The 22,219-nt window shown below is 35.7% G+C and overlaps 1 long non-coding RNA gene across 1 annotated transcript in view; it reads right to left on the bottom strand.

The window, feature by feature from the left end:
- LOC145525366 (uncharacterized) overlaps positions 1-22,219 on the bottom strand; it is a 42,066-nt gene that overhangs the window by 19,244 nt on the left and 603 nt on the right. Inside the window, exons 2-3 of the long non-coding RNA XR_014068141.1 lie at positions 4,113-4,263; positions 1,837-2,049 (exon numbers count right to left, since the gene is read on the bottom strand). This is a non-coding gene — a long non-coding RNA (uncharacterized LOC145525366). The remainder of the gene's footprint in view (positions 1-1,836; positions 2,050-4,112; positions 4,264-22,219) is intronic.

Raw genomic sequence — 22,219 nt, 5'->3', positions numbered from 1 at the left:
CAATAGATAAATTTAAGTACTCAGTAACTTCATGTGACTAATACCTTGCATATTGTACACAGCAGATATAGAGAATTTCCATTATCACAGAAAATTCTGTTAACATTCCATGAGACCAATTCCATAAAGAAAAGATTTGCTTTTTTATGTGAAATATGCACTTATCATTGAATATAGAACCCACTAGTCCGGAATCAATTATTCTCCAGAAACATTGTTTTGATGACTATGAAAACAAAATACTAATTACATCAAATTTATTCCAAAAATAAATGTTTGTATTTGTAGTTGTATGTGAAAGAACATTATTGAAAACCTCATTGTAAAAATTCTAACATTTGTTTTTAAATGTGTATTCTGAAGTCTAAACTTCCCAAAGTTAAATTTTAGCACTAAAAAGAGGATAAGACTGAAATAATTAAATTCAGTGAAAAGAAATATACACATAGTGGAAGGCAAACTTCAGCATTAGAATTGTTTCCCAGAACGTTGCTATAATTCTTGACTATTTGGGAAAAAAAAATATACCTTACATAAAAAACAGAACAAAATTTATCCTACCAGATGATATAGCTATAGTAATGTTTTTTAAATAAAAGAAGCCTTTATATTTCTTGACGAATGACTTATATTATTGGGAATATCAGCCATTTGAATAATCGAAAGGTTATGATAATAAATGATGCACATTCTTCAATTAAGTTTGACATTGCACAAGACACATTGTATAATTGATGTTTTTTTAGATTAAAACAAAATGTAAATATCAAACCTTAATATACTAGGTATTCAGTTTTCTTAAGTTCAATAAATTCCATTATTTTAAACATCTTTTCACAAAAGATTGCATTATGCAATGTCAGAGCATATTCCTGGGTTTGCAAAATCCAGTACTACTAGACTATCTAGCTACTTTGCAGGCTATATAGATACCAAAATATCTGCTAGTATTACTAGTTGAGCAAGTGAATAATTGGTTCTGTTTAAGCCAAATTGGCATACTATTATATTAATAATTAATATTGGTTATCTACTTAATTTAAAATGTACTACTTATGAAGTAGAAATGTTAGATGGGGTTTTGTTGGAATAAGAATGAGAAGAATGCAGAGTCTCCACAAAGGGTTAAAAAATATACAACTTTAAGTAAGTTAGATCCCTGGGTTGAGGAAATCCCCTGGAGAAGGAAATGGCAGCCCACTCCACTATCCTTGTCTGGGAAATCCCTTGGCAAATGAAGAGCCTGGCAGGTTACAGTCCATGGGATTTCAAAACAGTCAGACACGATTTAGCGACTAAACAGCAACAACGTGTTACTATAATGGTTTAAACGTTTATCTGTAAAAAACATGTAGCTCATTTGTTTATATAGAATAAGTGCTAAATAAACCTAGTAGCTGTTAATGTTATTAAAATTTCTACTTCACTTAACCATTTGGTATTTATTGAGTGTCTGTTGTATGCCAAACATTATGATATGGATGCAGAAATGAAAATGTAAGGCTTCCTCTTTATGCCTTTGACTCTAGGTTAGTAAAACTAGATTCTTCAAGTCAGGGAATGTTTCTCTTTATGACTTCTGTATCATGATTGTACTCTTAATTGTTCAGTGTCTGTCACATGTTAGCTACCTGATGAATGTTTAACCTTGCAGTATATACATTATTATTTGCTTTAATTTTTATCTCCCAAGATGTGAACACCTCAAGGTCAACAGTTATGTCTGATTCAATACTGTTGTTCTCAGTGCCCAGCACAATGGAAAACCATAGGAAAACATCAACGTCTGTGAAGAGGGCTAAAATCGGACACAATGCAAAAGTGCAAGCTGGATACCTGATTCATAGATGAGTTCAGTAGAGACCAGAAAATAAAGTTACCATAGGTGTCCAAGCCAAGGAGAGCTCTGATGTATGAAGGAGATACAGTAACAGAAGAGTTAAATGCAACCCTCTGAAGCTACATTATACCTTGGGTTTGAACTACAATTCTGCCAGCAACAAACACATTCTGTGAACCAGGCAAGAGTCAGTGTTTCAGCCTTTCCACCTACAAAATGAAAACAATAGATGATAAATGAAAACAATAGATGATAATTGTATCTGTATCATAGTTGTTGTATAGATCAAATAAATTAATGTAAATTATGTATAAGGATGCCTCACAAAAAGTGCAAATTTAGTTGGAAGAAGCATCTCAAACTAATATGAGCGTCTTGATAAAACCTTGCGGTTTTTGTAAGCTCCTTATGTTACAGATGTCTTCCCTGGTCGCTCAGTCTGTAAAGAGTCTGCCTGCAATGCAGGAGACCCAGGTTCAATCCCTGGGTTGGGAGGATCCCCTGGAGAAGGAAATGGCAACCCACTCCAGTATTCTTGCCTGGAGAATTCCATAGAGGAGCCTGGTGGGCTGCAGTCCATGGGGTCACAAAGAGTCAGACAAGACTGAGTGACTAACACTTTCACTTTCACTTTTATGTTAACAGATGACTTATTTTTATAGAGAAACTGTAAATGCTAGGATAGACTATTTCACTCCCCGGACCTTCACACTTCTGTCTCATGATTTTGTGTGCAAAGGTGTTTTGGTTGAAAATAGGAGATCAGTTGAAACTAGCTTAAACAAACATAGCAACAAATAAATATACTTTCAAGATGTAGAGTTTTCATTTATAGTTCTTAGGTGGAACTCAAGTACAGAAGTTCAACTGGGCATAATTGGCAGAAAGTGGAGCCAAGAACAAGAACAAAGCACCCACATGGAGTGTAAGATGTACACACTGTGACTGTCCTGTCTGCCCCCCCCCCCTCTCTCTCGCGTTGCTGCTTAATTTTCTCTCTGCAGGTGCGCTTTCTGTGTTACCTGGTTCACGAGGCAGAAAATGGAAGCCCCCAAATCCCAGGTTTTCATATCTCTTCCATTCCAACAACAAGCCTGTTAGATAATCCACTTGAGCTTGCTGGCTATCTAATCCCCCATGAGTGAGTGACCGACCCATCTTTCAGGACCAGAAATAGCCTTGTAGGAGGTTTGAACTAATTACCCAAAGTATGATATAGTTTCATCTTAAAGTGCTTTTGCTTCATAACTGACAACTTAAATTGTTTATTATGAAGTTGTAGCCTCCCTGTCTTATTATAAGTAGAGGAATGGCTATCGGCATTTGACAGGGACATTTAAGAACATAATATTTTGGTCTTTAAGTTCCTAATGCAGGTAAATGTGGGCCAGGGCACATCAACTATCTGATTCTATACTCATTTTAGGTCAATATGCAACAGCACATGCATACCATGGGAGGCTTCATCGGAGAACAGATCAGGTCTCCTCTTTGCTCAATAACTTTAGGTGCTGCCTATCTTGAAACTGGGAAAAGATTTCTATTCCAAGCTATTTTAAATTAAAACATATTTCTTCAGCCCTTCTGTCTATTAAATGTAGCTTTTAACCTTTTACTACCTGAATCTGGAGAACAAGCCATAAAACATTAAATATGAGAAAGCTAGGAAATGTAACACACAATAAATGCCTGAAGGTAGAGCCTCAAAATGGGTGCATGTAAAGATTTTATTTCTTTACATAAGGTTTAAATGAAGAGTCTACTGTATAAAGCTTTACTTTTAAAGTAGACTGTCATTTTTAAGCAAGAAAATGCTTGACTGTTAAAAGCAAAACATTTTACCTTAAGAATAATTCAATAGGACCACAATAAAGGCTATATAGAAACAAGCTTCAAACCATCCATTCCTTCCCAAATCACAACTGAAGTGTCATAAATATTTTCACAAATTATACAATGTTAGTTTTGTTTAAAAAAATTTACCTTAAAGGTAATACAAGCTGATCAATTTAATATGTGTGTACACAAATAGTAAAATTATCTGAAGGATACAAGATATATCTTCTTGTATCCTATTTTGTAAGACCCAATTTGGTATACTGTCTTATGGTTTACTACATGTATTGAAACATAATTTCAGTTTTATCTCATATAAATTCATTGTTTTATCTTCTACTTGTAAATGAGGAACCTGTGACTAGAAGAGAGGAAAAACGACTTACAGGAAACCACACAGACGATGAGAACGTCTCCAGACACCAAACTTGCTTACCTTGATTAAACAGTGCCAGGATGTTTTGAGTGACATTATCATCACTATATTCTTGTCTGAAAGGATTTTAACACCAACTAAAGTCTTTTATGATGCTTTCATAAAGCTTGTAGTACTTCTAGTGATAGTAACGGTGATGAGGAAACAGTAACTGGTAGGATAATAGAAAAAACAATGTGCCATTATGTACCACCTAAAATACATGCTGGAACATGCAGAAAACTAAAGAAAAAGCAAGAAACCAAAATACCCAAAACCCCCAAACAAAACCAGTGTAGGTGTATGTGAGAAAATTGATGCTATTTGATGCACTGGAATTAATTGTGCATGAATTTGAATTGGAAAAGTTTTTCAAAGGAAATACTTTCTAAGTTTGGAATGATAAAATTATTTCAGGAGATTCAGGTGAAATGTATTTATAAAAATCTTCTAGTACACACAATGAACTAAATATAGATGAAGGAAAGATTCACAATAAGAAAAATCATCCCAAATCTGGCTTTCCTTTTCTGTATAACATGTACAACTTAGGACAGTAAAGTATGGTTTTTTATCACATATATAGTAGGAAAATGCTATAGATTTGGGTTTTTCCCTCTGATTCTTAAGTTCTTTGACCACACTAAAAAGAGGATTTATCAAATAAGATTTATAGAATCAAACCTTTTATGAACTGCAAAGCACTATACAAATAAATGGCAGCTATTTTCAGTTAAATGTGACGTGGAGAGAGATTAGAAATTAAGTTTTCTAATGACCTCAGAAGTATACCATCATAATCGCTTGAATAATTATAGGAATTTTTAATTATTTATTTTGAGTTCACTAAGCGTTCTTGTTTTTAGTCTTAAAGAGACTGGATGTTTTTTGTTTTGTTTTTTTCAATTTCCTGTCCAAAAATATTGCAACAAGTAAAATTAAAGCAAACAGATGTATATCATGATGTGTTTATAATTAGGTTAATTTAAAAATAAATGTCTATACCTATTTAAAATAATTTTTTGCAAGCTATTATTAAAAAAACCATTAATGATACCAATTTCTCTAATATGTTAGCTTGAACAAAGCTTTTTAGTGATTCTTCAACATTATCATCATCTATGCAGAATTCACTTATACATCTATTTTACTTTGAGCTTTTACTAAACATAGATGGTTTGTACATTTTCATGCACAGTGGTCTTAAATATTTGAGTTTTCTTTAAACCTAATTTAAAATCAATAGATAGCTTACACAGTAAATGCCACATCTGATTTTGTTGATTAGGGAAAACTAACTTTTCTTGAGTAAATTTGCTATCCATTAACAAAAAATACCAGTACAAATTACAGTGCTCATTGCATTTGCATTATGCATAGATTATCCAAAGCTCTGGCTTAATTCCAAGCAACTAATCACATATTCTTTAATAATTTCCTTTAAATTCATAGCAGACTGGGTGATAGGAGGGGGGATAGGATCTAGAAGGCAATCTATTATGCAGAAGGATCTGTTATGCAGATCTAGGACCTGCATAATAAAGTCATTGAGATTAGATAGAACTGTGTCAGGTTGTGGCTTTAAAATTCTAGACAGAACAGAAACTCAGGGTCTAAATTGTGCATTGTAATCATTAAAAAAAAACAAAACAAAACTCCCACAGCTTATCAAAAAGTGCCTTACTATAGCAGATGCTCAATAAATAACCCGTGGAACAAACTGGCTTGGTTCATCAACACCAAACCAAATTTACTGTTATTAGATAGCCCCCCGGAAGTGCCCACTAGATGGCAGTCCTGTACAGAGATGCCGTTGCAATTTACTGGGTAGAAAAATTGCATTTGTGCCAGAACCTGTTGTTCTTTTCACAGCAACAACAAAACCTTTAAATAAATGATTTAAAATTAAAACCACTTCAATTTTTTTGTTTTGATTTTAAGGTCATTTTTGGCGATTATAAAATTATAGTCATCCTGGAAAATAGTACAACTCTTGAGTTTAGGTCATTTGCATGAAATCATTACATGTTGGAACACATCTAGGGATAGAGAAGGTGTGAGAAAAGCAACCACTGATAGAACTTTCCCCATTCATCATGGCACAGCTACATAGGGGGGGTGTACTGCTTTAAAGCGAACCTCACCAGAAGTAGTATGTGGAGTGTGATGCTTACAGTGAATGATAACCAGTGTCCATGACCAAGGGAAGCACAGACAAGTGAGATTGAACAGAACACCATAATTCACTTATATTATCCAGTAAATCTTGATAAAAAGATTTTAATCCTAGTATGTGGCATTGTAGTTAGAGTCTATCATAGCTGAAGTTGAGGAACCATTTATAGATATAAGGTTATCTGTGCCCCATTTGTATTAAAATTTAATATTCTAAAAATAATGAAATATGAAAAAAGAACCACAGTTTTGGAATAAGGTAGACATGTGATAGTCAAAAGTTTAATATTAGTCATTTCATAGTCTAATGGTCTTCTGAAGGTTAATAATCGATAATTTTCAAAATTTGTCAAAATCTTAGGAAAAACTGGTGCTATCTAAAGAATTTTTTAAATTATTTCAAGTGAAAATAATATTTAACTGTCCTGGTAATTTTCAAATAAAGTGCATTTTCTGTAGACAATTTATGTCCTAGTCTAGCAGCAATGAGATTTTGTTTAAAATACAGAAAGATTTCTCTCTATTTTAGCATATCCCAAGTAAAACTTGTTTTTATTATTTACGTATGGCCTCAAAGAATCTTATTCCATTACCTTATTAAATTAGGAAGATGAATTTAAATTTTCAGGGCAATTCTCTTACAGATTGCATATAAAATCATAGTAAAAAAGTGTAATTATAGATATTTATAATTTAGAATTCAAAGATCTTGCTTTTTAAAGGCCAAGTCAATATAACTGGTGCATGGCTATATATATTCCCTTTCCATGTATTGGGGAAGTAAATCATAGCCTTTTTCTTTCTACCATTTGAAAAAACAAAATATGTAACATAATATGTAGAAATTATGGTATTTTGGTTCTCTGTTATCAAGGTTTTCCTTTCTCAAAGTGTAATACTCTAATACATTTAAGCAGAGTTAATCTGTTAAAATGAAGATAAAGTAATAATGGAAACACTGATTTTGAAAAAAATTAAAATTTATTGAATATTTTTACTGTTCCCAAGCCATTTAATAATTTTATTTACTTTTGATTTTTTAGACAATCGAATTTTTTTAAAAAATGAAATGCAATTGATAAAAAATTGTATAAGTCTAAGGTGCATGACATGGTTTGATACATTCACATATTATGTTATGATTGCCACTGTAATGTTAGCTAAGACCGCTATCACTCCACATAATTTTTCTTTTTGGTGGCAAGAGCATTTAAGATCTAATCTCTTAGCAACTTTGAAGTTATACTGTAGTTATATAATCATATTGCAGTGCATTAGAAATCCAGAATTATTCCTCTTCTAACTGCAAGTGTGTATCCTTTAGCCAACATCATCTCTTATTTCTACCATCTCAAAGCCCCTGGCGAGCACCATTTTATTCTCTGTATCTTTGAGTTCAGCTTTTTCAGACTACACATGTAAGTGGTACCATACAATATTTGTTTTTCTCTGTCTGACTTAGCTCATTTAGAATAATGCCCTCAAGATCCATTTATGTTGTTGCAAATGGGAAAATTTCTTTCTCAATGCTGAATAATATTCATATTCACATATATATCACATCTTCTTTATTCATTCATTTGTTGATGGATACCTAGGTTGTTTCCATATCTTGGCTTTTGTGAATGATGCTGAAATGAACTTGGAGATACACATATCTTTTCAGTATGATGTTGTCATTTCCTTTGGTTATATGCCCTGAAGTGTGATTGCTGGATCATGTGGTAATTTTATTTTTAATTTTTTGAGCAGCCTCAATATTGTTGACCAAAGTGGCTGAACCAATTTACATTCCACACCAATAGTTCACAAGGGTTACTTTTTCTCTGCATCCTCATCAACCTTGTGTTCTTTGTCTGGTTTTGATATCAGAGTGATGGTGGCATAGAATGAGCTTGGAAGTGTTCCTTGCTCTGCAGGTTTTTGGAATAATTTCAGAAGGATGGGTATTAACTTTTCTCTAAGTGTTTGGTAGACTATTCCTGTGAAGCCACCTGTTCCTGGATTTTTGTTTGTTGGAAGTTTCTGAATCATAGGTTGAATTTTAGTGCTTGTAACTGGTCTATTCATATTTTCTGTTTCTTCTGATTCAGTCTTGGGAGATCATACCTTTCTAAGAATTTGTCCATTTCTTCCAAGTTGTTCATTTTATTGGCATATAGTTGCTTGTAGTATTCTCTTATGGGCCATTTTATTTCTGTGATGTCAGCTTTAACTCCTTTTTTATTTCTCATTTTATTGATTTTGGCCTTTTTCTTCTTTCTCTAGCTGCTTTAGGTCTATGGTTAGGTTGTTTATCTGAGATTCTTCTGTTTTGATAGAATTTTGGAATGCACAGATGTATGTATTGTCAAAATGTAAGCACATATATAATCCAGATTTCTGTATTTACTGTATGTAAATATCACATAAAATTAAAAGCTTTGTAAACAATGATGAATTATAACTAATAACATGCATACTGAAATATTCAGAGGCAAGCTACATATACCTGTAGTTTACTTTGCATCAAAAAGTAAGATTGATAAATAAATGGACAGATGGAAAAAATGTGTGATGAAACAAATATAGTACAATGTTAATGACAGAACATGTTGTTGTTGTTGTTCAGTTGCTAAGTTGTTGTGGACTCTTTGCAACCCCATGGGCTGCAGTGCGCCAGACTTCACTGTCCTTCACTATCTCCCAGACAGAACACTGATGACAAATTTAAGACTGTTCCCTCCAAAATTCTTTTGACTTACTTGTGTGTTGAAAATTTTTTCATAAGGAAATGGTGAATACATTGATTGAGTATATATATGTGTGTGATATATATATATATATAATCTTGTACAGAAAAATATGGCAAAACAGGGTAAGAGATAAAATGCCCAGAACCAAGAAGGAAGGAACCAGACAACCAAAGATTTCCTGACATGCTTCTTTTAAAATATTTCACAGATCTCTGAAGTGAAAATTAGTCAAGACTCAGGGGAAAATTTGTGGGTGTTTGCGGGTGTTTGCAGTAATACCGTTGAACATCTGCAAAAATATTTTCTATTCACTGTAAACCATTCACAGATACTGTTTCAATGGACAAGACAACTTGGAAAAGGTAGTATGAACCAAGTTGTGTGAAGGGAAATTATTGACCCATAAATGCTTTAGTCTCTTCTGAATACAATGTGTTTAAATAATTCTACTTACTGTATTTCCGAATGTGTTGGTACAGTGTAATGCATATGTTTCCATCTGGAATTATGCACTACGAAAAAGTGGCTAAAAGAGATGACTCATGCTATCTCATATAACAAATAAATAATAAAACATATCTCCATATTCATTTCTTTTATTTGAATATCTAAGAATATCTTAGATGCAATAACATTTTTATGTGTACAGAAACTTGCATAATTAGAGGTTTACAGTTCTAGAAAAGATTACCTGATTGTGAGTCCTGGCTATACACTTACTAGCTAAGAATCTTTCTACACATTCAGTTTTCTTGCTTATAAAATGTATGTGATAATAGTAGTAATCTCCTAAAAGTGTTATGAGGATTAAATATGCATTTATAATAGAGCTTGACACCTAGTGAGTCCATAGTGATGTTAGCCAGCATTCTTAAGCCTAGGCTTATAGTTAGAAAAATTGATAAGATAATTCCTTACTAGTTAGAGATCAATAGGACATGAAACAACACACCTAGAATTCTGGTTCTGCTGCCTGTTCTAACCATGGAAGGTATTGTATTAAAACATGATCTGCAAGATCTTGGAAAGTTAATAAATAAAAGCTAGTTTAGTGTCAAGTTGCTTAAAGGGTTCCCAAAGGAGTTCTAAAACACAGCTTTGGGAAAGAATTCCAAAAACCCCTCCATGGCATGGTTCACCAACTGCTTTGAGATAAAGCTTAAATTTCACTATGTCCTTTACAACCTCTAGGTTTTCTTGCTCTGAAGAAAACTAGAGAACAATTGTATGGAAAAAAAATGTTCCCAAAGAGAAGAACTAATGAGAAATAATGAGTGGATAAAAAAATTAGTTTAACAGCATGAATGTGTTATATAATGAATGGGAAAGACTAGAGATTTCTTCAAGAAAATTAAAGATACCAAGGGAACATTTCATGCAAAAATGGGCTCGATAAAGGACAGAAACGGTAAGGACCTAACAGAAGCAGAAGATATTAAGAAGAGGTGGCAAGAATACACAGAAGAACTGTACAAAAAAGATCTTCATGACCCAGAAAATCACGATGGTGTGTGATCACTCACCTAGAGCCAGACATCCTGGAATGTGAAGTCAAATGGGCCTTAGAAAGCATCACTACGAACAAAGCTAGTGGAAGTGATGGAATTCCAGTTGAGCTATTTCAAATCCTCAAAGATGATGCTGTGAAAGTGCTGCACTTGATATGCCAGCAAATTTGGAAAACTCAGCAGTGGCCACAGGACTGGAAGAGGTCAGTTTTCATTCCAATCCCAAAGAAAGGCAATGCCAAAGAATGCTCAAACTACTGCACAATTGCACTCATCTCACATGCTAGTAAAGTAATGCTCAAAATTCTCCAAGCCAGGCTTCAGCAATACGTGCACCATGAACTTCCAGATGTTCAAGCTGGTTTTAGAAAAGGCAGAGGAATCAGAGATCAAATTGCCAACATCCACTGGATCATCGAAAAAGCAAGAGAGCTCCAGAAAAACATCTATTTCTGCTTTATTGACTATGCCAAAGCCTTTGACTGTGTGGATCACAATAAACTGTGGAAAATTCTGAAAGAGATGGGAATTCCAGGCCAACTGACCTGTCTCTTGAGAAACCTGTATGCAGGTCAGGAAGCAACAGTTAGAACTGGACATGGAACAACAGACTGGTTCCAAATAGGAAAAGGAGTACGTCAAGGCTGTATAGTGTCACCCTGCTTATTTAACTTATATGCAGAGTACATCATGAGAAACACTGGGCTGGAAGAAACACAACCTGGAATCAAGATTGCCGGGAGAATTATCGATAACCTCAGATATGCAGATGACACCACCCTTATGGTAGAAAGTGAAGAAGAACTAAAGAGCCTCTTGATGAACGTGAAAGAAGAGAGTGAAAAAGTTGGCTTAAAGCTCAATGTTCAGAAAACTAAGATCATGGCATCTGGTCCCATCACTTCATGGGAGATAGATGGGGGAACAATGGAAACAGTGTCAGACTTTATTTTTTTGGGCTCCAAAATCACTGCTGATAGTGATTGCAGCCATGAAATTAAAAGACGCTTACTCCTTGGAAGGAAGGTTATGGCCAACCTAGATAGCATATTTAAAAGCAGAGACATTACTTTGCCAACAAAAGTCCGTCTAGTCAAGGCTATGGTTTTTCCAGTGGTCATGTATGGATGTGAGAGTTGGACAGTGAAGAAAGCTGAGCACCGAAGAATTGATGCTTTTGAACTGTGGTGTTGGAGAAGACTCTTGAGAGTCCCTTGGACTACAAGGAGATCCAACCAGCTCATCCTGAAGGAGATCAGTCCTGAGTGTTCATTGGAAAGACTGATGTTGAAGCTGAAACTCTAATACTTTGGCCACCTCATGTGAAGAGTTGACTCATTGGAAAAGACCCTAATGCTGGGTAGGATTGGGGGCGGGAGGAGAAGGGGATGACAGAGGATGAGATGGTTGGATGGCATCACCGACTCAATGGACATGGGTTTGGGTAAACTCCAGGAGTTGGTGATGGACAGGGAGGCCTGGTGTGCTGCGATTCATGGGGTCTCAAAGAGTCTGACACGAATGAGCGACTGAACTGAACTGTGTTCTTAAAAGTACATCAACATTATAAGACATTGTTTCCTTAGAAGAAAATGTTATGTAACACAAGTGTATTCTACCTGTTGAGATTTGTTCATTATTAGTATAGTTTCTGTGGCAATATTATTGCTCTCAGGAAAAGTTCTAATGTTACTCTTCCCTGCACATAAAATATTGTTGCTACATACCATATTTCTTAGCAAGAGCTAATTCAAACCCATCTCATACATGTAGACAGCTGTCTTTCACATTTCTTTGGAAAGAATAATCAAAAGAAGATTGGAAATGATAAAATCTTGACTTAAGCAATCATTGACATTACATCCAGTGTTGGTCCAACACTGTCTTCAACTTATCAGGGTCACAGATGCCTGGGCTAGACTCTTCCTGAACTCCTCTTTTTGGATTGGGATTTCAGACTCAGTTTTTTGGGGCACATATTCCAAAGGGTTTTGACACAGAAATCTAATAGACCCTGTGTTGCTGAATGCTTTACTCATTTGTTATTAATAGTTACAAATTACACCGTAGTTCTTTATTTTTTCCCTCATATTGGGTCTGGCTTATCATTTTTGGATATTGAAGGAATATCTGTTTCAGTTATTAATATAAAAACACATTTTAAGGCATAAGACTTTCTATTTTAAAATATAAATGCACTAGGAAAGAAAATGTGATCATGAGTTCTTGGGTACATCACTCATCATCTAATTGAATTTTAATGGAGAGAGGAAGAATCCTAGGGGTCAATATTGAAAACATTTTCATCCATTTATTTCTGTCATTCAAATAAACTCTGGTAACGATATGCATCAAAAAGTTGCAGTCATATTTAGCTTCTATGAAGATTAGAACAGCCACAGTTTCAATCCCATTATACGTTCGTGTCCATCACATTCCCAAGGAACCTCAGCCTCCAATGTGTTCCATAAATCATTATCTAAATAATGTGACAGCCTAGACACATGACATCCTACAGCCACTCATTTTATTTATTTTCCTACAATAAAAGTCTTTGATCTCTCTTACTTATCATTAAAGAGTTCTGAAATAAAACTCCTGAAGGACACCACAGTTTCTTTTATATGTCCCTTCCTTAGGCTAACAAAATAATGATAATATTTCATAAGTTAATACACTGAGTTTGCAGAAAAAATAGATAACTCTTTGCCCTTATTATAAGCAACTGTGAAATTAAGATGAGGCTCTTTGTCAACTTGTAAATCAAACGCACCTTCACAAGGTACAGTGCATTAATTGGACAAGAAGTCAGCCTGTGCTGCTTGTTAATATACCACGAACTGAAATCTTTTCCAAGCATATGGAACCTATGAGAGGAAGGAACAATTCAAACAGTAAATTGAATATACAAAAGATATTTTCAGAGGTGCTTGTCAGGATCAGAAAGGTAGTCGGTATTGTTGCAAGAATGTGTTGGATCTAAGAGATTCTGTCCAGTGTAGTTTCTCTAATTAAACACAGTTTTCTCTATGTTTATACTTCCCATGAGATGGAAACCAGGAAGTCCAAGGAGTCGCCACAGACGTCCCTCAATAAGTAGGACCATAAAGAGGAAGACGGCATACTACGTAGGAGAGACAGGTTAAAAGAGAAGCTACAAGGGAAGAGAAAATGTTTTCATCTTTATGAGGGGGATGTGCAGTTTGAGAATGGGAAGCAGATTGAGTTATAGGACCCATGGACCGTTGGGTAGAATTCTATAGAGAACATTCTGAGAACCAGTGATACAAGAGGACATGTTAGGGAACTCGCAGTCAGTGACATCTTCTCTTGGTTATAGGATCCATTAACATTTCTTCTTATGTGTATAGGAAATTTGAAAACAAAAAACAAAAAAACTTGGGCTACATTGTTTGTCAGTTCCCTCAGAAGAAATAAAAGTTACATTTAGCCTTGTTTAAGGAGATTTGGGAAGGGATAAGGGAAACAATAAAGGATGTTGAGACGTCAAGGAAACGGCAACAGTGGAAAGACGAAAATGACGACACAAATACAAGGAAACAGGTTACAAGAGCCTCTGAAAGCTCAAGCAGTTTAAGGGAACCCTCGTGATTTCTTTCATCTCCTGTTGTCTTATCCTCTGCCAAAACGTTCTTTGACTGAACCCAGCTAGAAGTCCAAGGGCAGTGAAACTGGGGAAAAGTGGATTTCAAGTTAATCTCCTCATCTCAAGTCATAGAATAGGCCAAAAACCAAAGGTGGGGAATGAATTGGGGGGAAATGAATTAAATGCTACAGTAACAAAAGGGATCAATATGGGTAGAAACAATCGGTTTTCAATTATAGGATCCTCAAATATGTTAAAAGTCACAATGGGGTCTGTGCAGTGAGTAATATAAGCTAAGGCTGACTGAAAATATTTTCCTCTCTAGGTTTTTAAAACAGAGATACTACATGTAAACCCATGGCTGATTCATGTCAATGTATGGCAAAAACTATTACAATATTGTAAAGTAATTAGCCTCCAACTAAAATAAATAAATTTATAAAAAAAAAATAAAAAATAAAAAAAAATAAAAAATAAAACAGAGATACTGACAGTTATTTCTCCAGCAAAAAATGGATTTACTGGGGATAAATCATTGCCATTTGGGGTCTGCAGTCACAGTAAACCATGTTCAAGTCCCCAGCAAAAATGGAGAGAAGAATTCTTTTATAGAGGGAAGAAGGAAGTTGGGAGGACTAGAAAAAAAGACTTCCAGTCTTTTCATTTGCTGACTTGTGACACTCTCTCCTTGGCTGAGCACTTGCCAGGCAAGAAGAGGGAATTTTCTTTTTCCTGTTGGGTTCTGCTGCCTTCATAGGGCATGAGAGCTCTCCATTTCTGGTCTTTCCAACTCTGTTTAATTGATGTTTCTGTTTATTATTTTTTTTACAAGGTTTGACCTGTGAGAGAGAAAGGTTGCCTTAGGGATTATCATCAGAAACCCAGTTTCTTCTGGGCTTCCCTGGTGGCTCAGACAGTAAAGAATCTGCCTGCAATATGGAAGACCTGGGTTCAATGGCTGGGTTGGGAAGATCCCCTGGAGGGAGGCAATGACTACCCACTCCACTATTCTTGCCTGGAGAATTCCCATGGACAGAGGAGCCTGTCAGGTTACAGTCCATAGCGTTGCAAAAAGTCAGACATGACTGAGTGAGTGAGTACACAGCACTAATGGAGAATGGTTTGGGATTCAGATATATTTGGAAATCTTAGTGTATTTAGAAAATACTCTAGAGAACACTGAAAAAGCATAAAAATCTCTCTTTAACAACTTGCCTGGAAGCAACAAGGTTGAAATCTTTAGTTGACAAATGTTCTTTTGCACTGCTTTGATATTTATGTGGAATGAATTGTTTCTTAATAACAGGTAAACATTGGTTTAGAAATCTCTCTGATTATTCTCTTTGACCTGCCAAAGATAGACAACTAAAGATCTTTTGGAAATTGGGTGTATATTATAGGATGTTTTATAGACAAAACATCTCACAAATTTGTCTTTGAATTGTCAGTGGAATCTCAGTCTGGCTTTGTCAGGGCAATCCTTATAGATCCATGGGGGTTGCGGATGCTAGAGCTGGGAGAGAAGGAGGCTTGAAAGAGTTATCAATAAACCAGGAAAGCAAATTCCCCAAATATTTTATATCTTAATCTTGAGTTTTGCTTCAAGGATGTATATATATTTGAGTGTGATAAAAAAAAAAAAAATGTTCATCTCCCCCTGTTCCTAGCAGAGAGCTTCCAAAAGTTCTGCAATTTTCTGAGTGATGAGGGCTTAAAATATATATATATATATGTATATATATACACACATATATATATATATATATACACACACACACACATATATATATATATATATACACACATATGTATATATTTGTATGTGCTGCTGCTGCTAAGTCACTTCAGTCGTGTCCAACTCTGTGTGACCCCACAGACGGCAGCCCACCAGGCTCCCCCGTCCCTGGGATTCTCCAGGCAAGAACACTGGAGTGGGTTGCCATTTCCTTCTCCAATGCATGAAAGTGAAAAGTGAAAGTGAAGTTGCTCAGTCATGTCTGACTCTTTGCGACCCCATGGACTGCAGCATGCCAGGCCTCCTTGTCCATTGCCAACTCCCAGAGTTTACTCAAACTCATGTCCATTGAGTCAGTGATGCCATCCAATCATCTCATCCTCTGTCATCCCCTTCTCCTCCTGCCTTCAATCTTTCCCAGCATCAGGGTCTTTTCAAATGAGTCAGTTCTTCGCATCAGATGGCCGAAGGATTGGAGTTTCAGCTTCAGCATCAGTCCTTCCAATGAATATTCAGGACTGATTTCCTTTAGGATGGACTGGATGAATCTCCTTGCAGTCCAAGGGACTCTCAAAAGTCTTCTCCAGCACCACAGCCTTAAACTTCAGAAAGTTTTTTTTTTTTTTTTTGGCAGCTGTAAAAGTATCTAGAGCTTCCTAGGTGACATTAGAGGTGAAGAACCTGCCTGCCAATGCAGGAGATGTAAGAGATGTGGGTTTGATCCCTGGTTTGGGAAGATTGCCTGGAAGAGAAAATGGCACCCCACTGCAGTATTCTTACCAGGAAAATCCCAAAGGCAGAGGAGCCTAGCAGGTTACAGCCCATGGGATTGCAAAATGGACATGACTGAGGGCCTGAGCCCATAATAATGTATCTAGGGTTGCAAAACTCATAACAGTCAAAATACCAGAGATCTCAGATAATATGTGATAAAAAGATGGATGTATGTTAACTGGTGGGGCAGGACAGAGAAATCCATGAGTAGATGGCTCAGTCATGGTGAATTAGTCAAGAAGGAATTAATGTATCCTAAAGATACCAGGAGACTTTAAAGTATCAGACCTCTCAACTATGTACAGTGGAAATGATGCATGAGACTAAACAAAAGTACATTATCTTTGGAAAATCTATATGAGGAATCATTACCCCCCACTTCTGCTTGCAGACTGCCCCTCAGACCAAAAAAAAATTTTTTTAAGTGGAACAAAGAGAAACTAAATCCAAAGAGAGCTGCTTCTCCATTTAAAATTATGAAACTTTGGTAAAATCTAGTGCAATTGCTTAATGGCCAATGTATAACTTCAGTATTCTTCTAGTTAGGAATCTAGCAAAATTGAGGGCAGATCCTTACTTCCAGAACTAAGTAATGTCCAACAGCAAAGAAGCCAAAATTATTTACACACACTTACTTTTACTGATTGGTTATTACATATAAATCAACAACTTAGGATAACCACTTATTTGAAGAAATTAGGAACATAAGAGAGGATGATCATGATAAAGAAGCAGGGAAGATCTCCAGAGGAAGCAGACATTTTGGAGACTATTAAGATAGCAACAAAAAGAACAACAATAGAAAGTCTTATGAATATTAAATGTTCTCTAGTTAGTGGTATTTATGAGAGATTCTCCCTTAAAAATAGTATCTTAGAATATCAGAGAATTAGAGAAGTTTAATAGAAATTAAACAAATGAATGTTGCAGTTAAAATAAGCCACTGAAAATAATCCACAAGAGTAAGAAAAGACTATTTGACATATTGTCAATGACTTTATAAAATGTAGAATGAAAGACAAGTTTTGTAAATATGAAAAAATATAAAGTTTAGATATTAGTAGCTCAAGAAGTCCAACATTAAAAGAGCAAGAGTTTCAAGAAAATAATAAATAAAATGGAAAAGGGTGCATCATTTTACATTTCCACCAGTTGAGAAAGCATTCCAGATTTCCGCAAACTCATTCCCATTTGTCTTTTTATCTTTATGATAATCATTCTGACAGGTGTGAGGTAATATCTCACTGTGGTTTTGATTTGCATTTTCCTGATAATTAGTAATGTTAAGTACCTTTTCATATACCTTTTGTTCGCTTACATATCTTCTTCAGAAAATGTCTGTTCAGATCCTTTGCCCAATTTTAATTGTTGATTTTTTGCTGTTGTAGGGGTTCCATATGTATTTTTCATTTTAGCCCCTTATCAGATATATGGTTTGCGAATATTTTCTCCCATCCTGTAAGTTCCCTTTTCACTCTATTAGTTGTTTCCTTTGCTTCAAGGAAGTTTTTCAGTTTGATGCAGTCCCACTTGTCTGTTTTTGCTTTTCTTGCCTGTAGTGTGGTTACATATCCATGATTTCATACATGACTAGGCCAGTGTTGTGAAGCTTTCCCCCCAGTGTTTTATTCTTGGAGTTTTGCAGTTTGAGGGTCTTACTTTGCATCTTTAATCCACTTTGAGTTGATCTTTGTATGTGGAGTGAGAAAGGTCCAATTTCATTCTTTTATATCTGGATGTCCAGTTTTCCCAGTACCATTGGTGAAAAGACTGCCCTTTCCCCCATATGTATTCTTGGCACCCTTGTTAAAGATCAGTTGACCCATTTACACAAATAGGTATATTTCTGAGCCTTTAGTTCTGTTCCATTGGTCTGTGTATCTATCTGTGAAAAGTGAAAATTCCTCAGTCATGTCCAACTCTTGGTGACCCCGTGGACTATACGGTCCATGGAATTCTCCAGGCCAGAATACTGGAGTGGGTAGCCTTTCTGTTCTCCAGGGGATCTTCCCAACCCAGGGATCGAACCCTGGTCTCCCACATTGTGGGCGGATTCTTCACCAGCTGAGCCACAAGCCCAAGAATACTGTAGTGGGTAATCTATCCCTTCTTCAAGGGATCTTCCCGACCCAGGAGTTCAACCAGGGTCTCCTGCATTGCAGGCAGATTCTTTAACAACTGAGCTATCAGGGAAGCCCTGATAGTTACTGTACTTTTGTAGTTAGTTACTATAGATTTGTAATATAAACTGAAATCAGGAAGCGTGACACCTCCAGCTTTGTTCTTTTATTTTTTGAGGTTTTTTTTTTTTTTTTCTATTTTTGTAAAAACACCACTAGAATTTTGATGGGAATAGTATAGAATCTGTAGATTTCTTTGGGCAGTATGTATGTTTTAACAATGTTAAGTCTTTCAACCAATGAACATGGGATGTCTTTTTGTTTATTTGTGTCCTTAATTTGCTTCATTAATATATTTAGTATTCAGCACACAAGTCTTTCACTCCTTGGTTATTTATTCTGGAGTACTATGTGAGTTTTTTGATGCTGTTAAGGCGTTTCCTTAATTTCCTTTTTGAGTAATTGTTGTGTGTAGAAACACAGTTTTCATATGATTTGTATCCTGAGCCATTACTGAATTTATGCTAACAGTATTTTTGGTGGAGTCTCTAGGGTTTTCTATTTATAAAATTATGTCACCCGCAGACAGAGATCATTTTACCTCTTCCTTTTTAATTTGGGTACCTTTTATTTCTTTTTGTTGCCTAATTGTTCTGGCACAGATTTGCGTTTTTTCTTTTGAAATACTACAGATATTTTTATATGTTATTTGCTCTAGCAGATTTTTAGAATCTATATGAAATGACAATGCACTTTGAATCAGGGGAAGAAAAAAATAGAAATCCAAAATATCTTTCAGTTTATTCAAAATAAAAATAACAGAATTATGAAAATACAGGTTTACCATTTATACTTTTAAGTGCATAGAGTTTTTGACTACATGAACATATTTTAAAGGGAAAAGTATCTTGCAATTAAGTTTGCAAAGTTTTTTTTTATATTTTTCTCATTAACTAGTTATTTATTGATATTTCTTGTATTTTTTCCTTTAAACATTTAGGCAATAGATGACTATCCAATAAAATTGTGTGGTATTTGCCTGAGAATTATATAAATTAATAATGGTAACAATTAACAGAATGACTAGAGGTGTTCCTATTGAGAAAATGAATCATGAACAAACTTATCACAGAACTAATACAGCTATGCCTAGAATCTTCTTATATGCCTTCAGATGCTTCTAACATGGTTGGAAACAATATTGAAAACATTTGATTTTAGTTGTTTGAATAAAGATATTGAGGATGGAGAGACAAACTATGAGTGTTAAGCATAGACTGAATTCAGTCACCATAAAGACTCTACAGTACACCATCTTCCTTTATCTGTATATGATGCTGGATAGTCTTCACGTGTAAAGCATTGTGACTAAGTTATTAACATAGATTATATTACTTAGGTATTATTTGAAACTAATCCTGATCCCTGTAAACCTTTTACATTTGTTCAAATTCCCCATGTCCCATGAGACTGGCGGAGAAGGCACTGGCAACCCACTCCAGTACTCTTGCCTGGAAAATCCCATGGACGGAGGAGCCAGGTAGGCTGCAGTCCATGAGGTCGCGAAGAGTCGGACACGAATGAGAGACTTCACTTTCAACTTTTTCTTTCATGCATTGGAGAAGGAAATGGCAATCCACTCCAGTGTTCTTGCCTGGAGAATCCCAAGGACGGAGGAGCCTGGTGGGCTGCTGTCTATAGGGTTGCATAGAGTTGGACACGACTGATGCGACTTAGCAGCAGCAGCAGCAGCATGAGATTGGGCTTCCGCTGGAATTAGTCGTGGCTGCTGCAGTGCCCGGGACTTGATTCAGTTGTTTTCTGAGCCGGTGCTGATGCTCAGCTCATCCTAGCTCATTCTGTCTCTGTCCTTTTATCAGGACCCACACCTACTCCCTCTGCACACCTGAAGTCACACAGTGTGTCTGCAGGCTGTAGCTGCACCTTGTCTGACTGCCTGGGAAACTGCATAGTCGACCTGGACCAGGCCTTTCCCCATCCGTAGGCATCTCCCATGTTGTTCAAAACAGAAAAAAGAGAGAGAAAAACCTCCAATGCTAAGTTGAATGTGTTAAGTAACCTTATTGTGGTAATAATTTTGCAATGTATATTTTCTTTGCAATTATCTTAACATCCAGAGCATATAATATAAGGACCAGAGCTTTCTCCCAGTCAGTTGGTTTGTGAGGCCAATAGAGATACTTCTTGTTTAGTTTAGTTTCTGGGAAGACTTTATTCAAGTCAATGGTCATCTGATCAAATGTAATTATATTCTTCAGCTCTTTCTTGTACTCCTCAATTCTGGCCTTTGAGAGAGACAAACACTCAGCATAGCTTTTCACATCATCTTTTTCTCCTTTGTTCTCTTGGTAGTATATTTATTCTCTGGCACAGAAACCTTCATGACATTAAACTGAAATAGATGCTTTTTTCGTATTTTAAAACAAAGATAGGATTATGCTTCTAGATTTTCTTTGGCTTTTTTTCAAACTAAAAGAAGGAAAAAAGGATGAAGTGACTATGTCGGATGTGTTTTTACTAAAACTTGAAAACCATTAATGATGTTTTCATCAAGTCGAAAGAGATCATTTTTACCCTAACTGATGAAAATGCTGGAAACAGCTCTTCTCTCTTAAATTTCCTCTATGCAGCATGTTTAAACATTTGTTTCTTGGTTGTTTTTATGTTATTGTGACTAGAGAGTAGGTTTCCAATTAAGTTCTAGTGAAAATTAGCCTCTTGTGACTCTTAGAAACTGTCAAAGTGACAAAGCATGTTCTTCAGGGTATGCTTCATCAAAAGCTTGTTACTGTTATCAGGAGTGTATAAATGTTAGCACAGAGCACAAGCTTGGATTTATAATATTGAAAAAAATATGACTAGTTCAGGTTTATGATGGTGAGAAGTGTGGTCTAACAGTTATATCAAAGGTTAAATCATGTGTATTATCATGATATCTGGCTAGTGACTTGGAGATGGTGGACATAGCAGTGTGCTGTATTTGCCCAGGTACTTTGCAGAAAAGATTTCACCCATCTTTATAACAACCTTTTCATAGAAGGATATTTGAATGGAGAAGAGGGAAGATTGCTAGTTTCTTAGCAAATCAGAAGAGTGTGGGAGGGGTAGAATCAGGTCTTTCCAACCCTTGATTTAGAGTTGCATGTATTCCAGGTGACCCATCATTACAGCACAGCTTTGTCTCTGACTGTAACATGTGCATGGGAACTGTTTGTCACACGCTTTGGAATTCTTCAAAAGATTGTACCAAGCCTTAATATTGCCAAAGGCCCCAGGCATTGGCAAAAGATCTTTCCATTTGTTCCCCCATATGTGATATTTTGTGTGTGTGTGTCTTGGTATGTGTAAAACTGGAAAAATTTGTTTATGGGGTTTTTAATATGTGTGCATGATTTTGAGTAAAGTATTTTGTATTCTGGTATTTGGAACAGCCTGTAAATATCCAAATAGATA

The sequence above is a fragment of the Giraffa tippelskirchi genome, chromosome 11, assembly GCF_054371585.1.
Source record: "Giraffa tippelskirchi isolate mGirTip1 chromosome 11, T2T-mGirTip1v1.2.pri, whole genome shotgun sequence".
In the NCBI taxonomy this organism is placed as follows: Eukaryota; Metazoa; Chordata; class Mammalia; order Artiodactyla; family Giraffidae; genus Giraffa; species Giraffa tippelskirchi.
The sequence above is the reverse complement of the archived record's forward strand: the minus strand, read 5'-3'. Positions and strand labels throughout refer to the sequence as shown.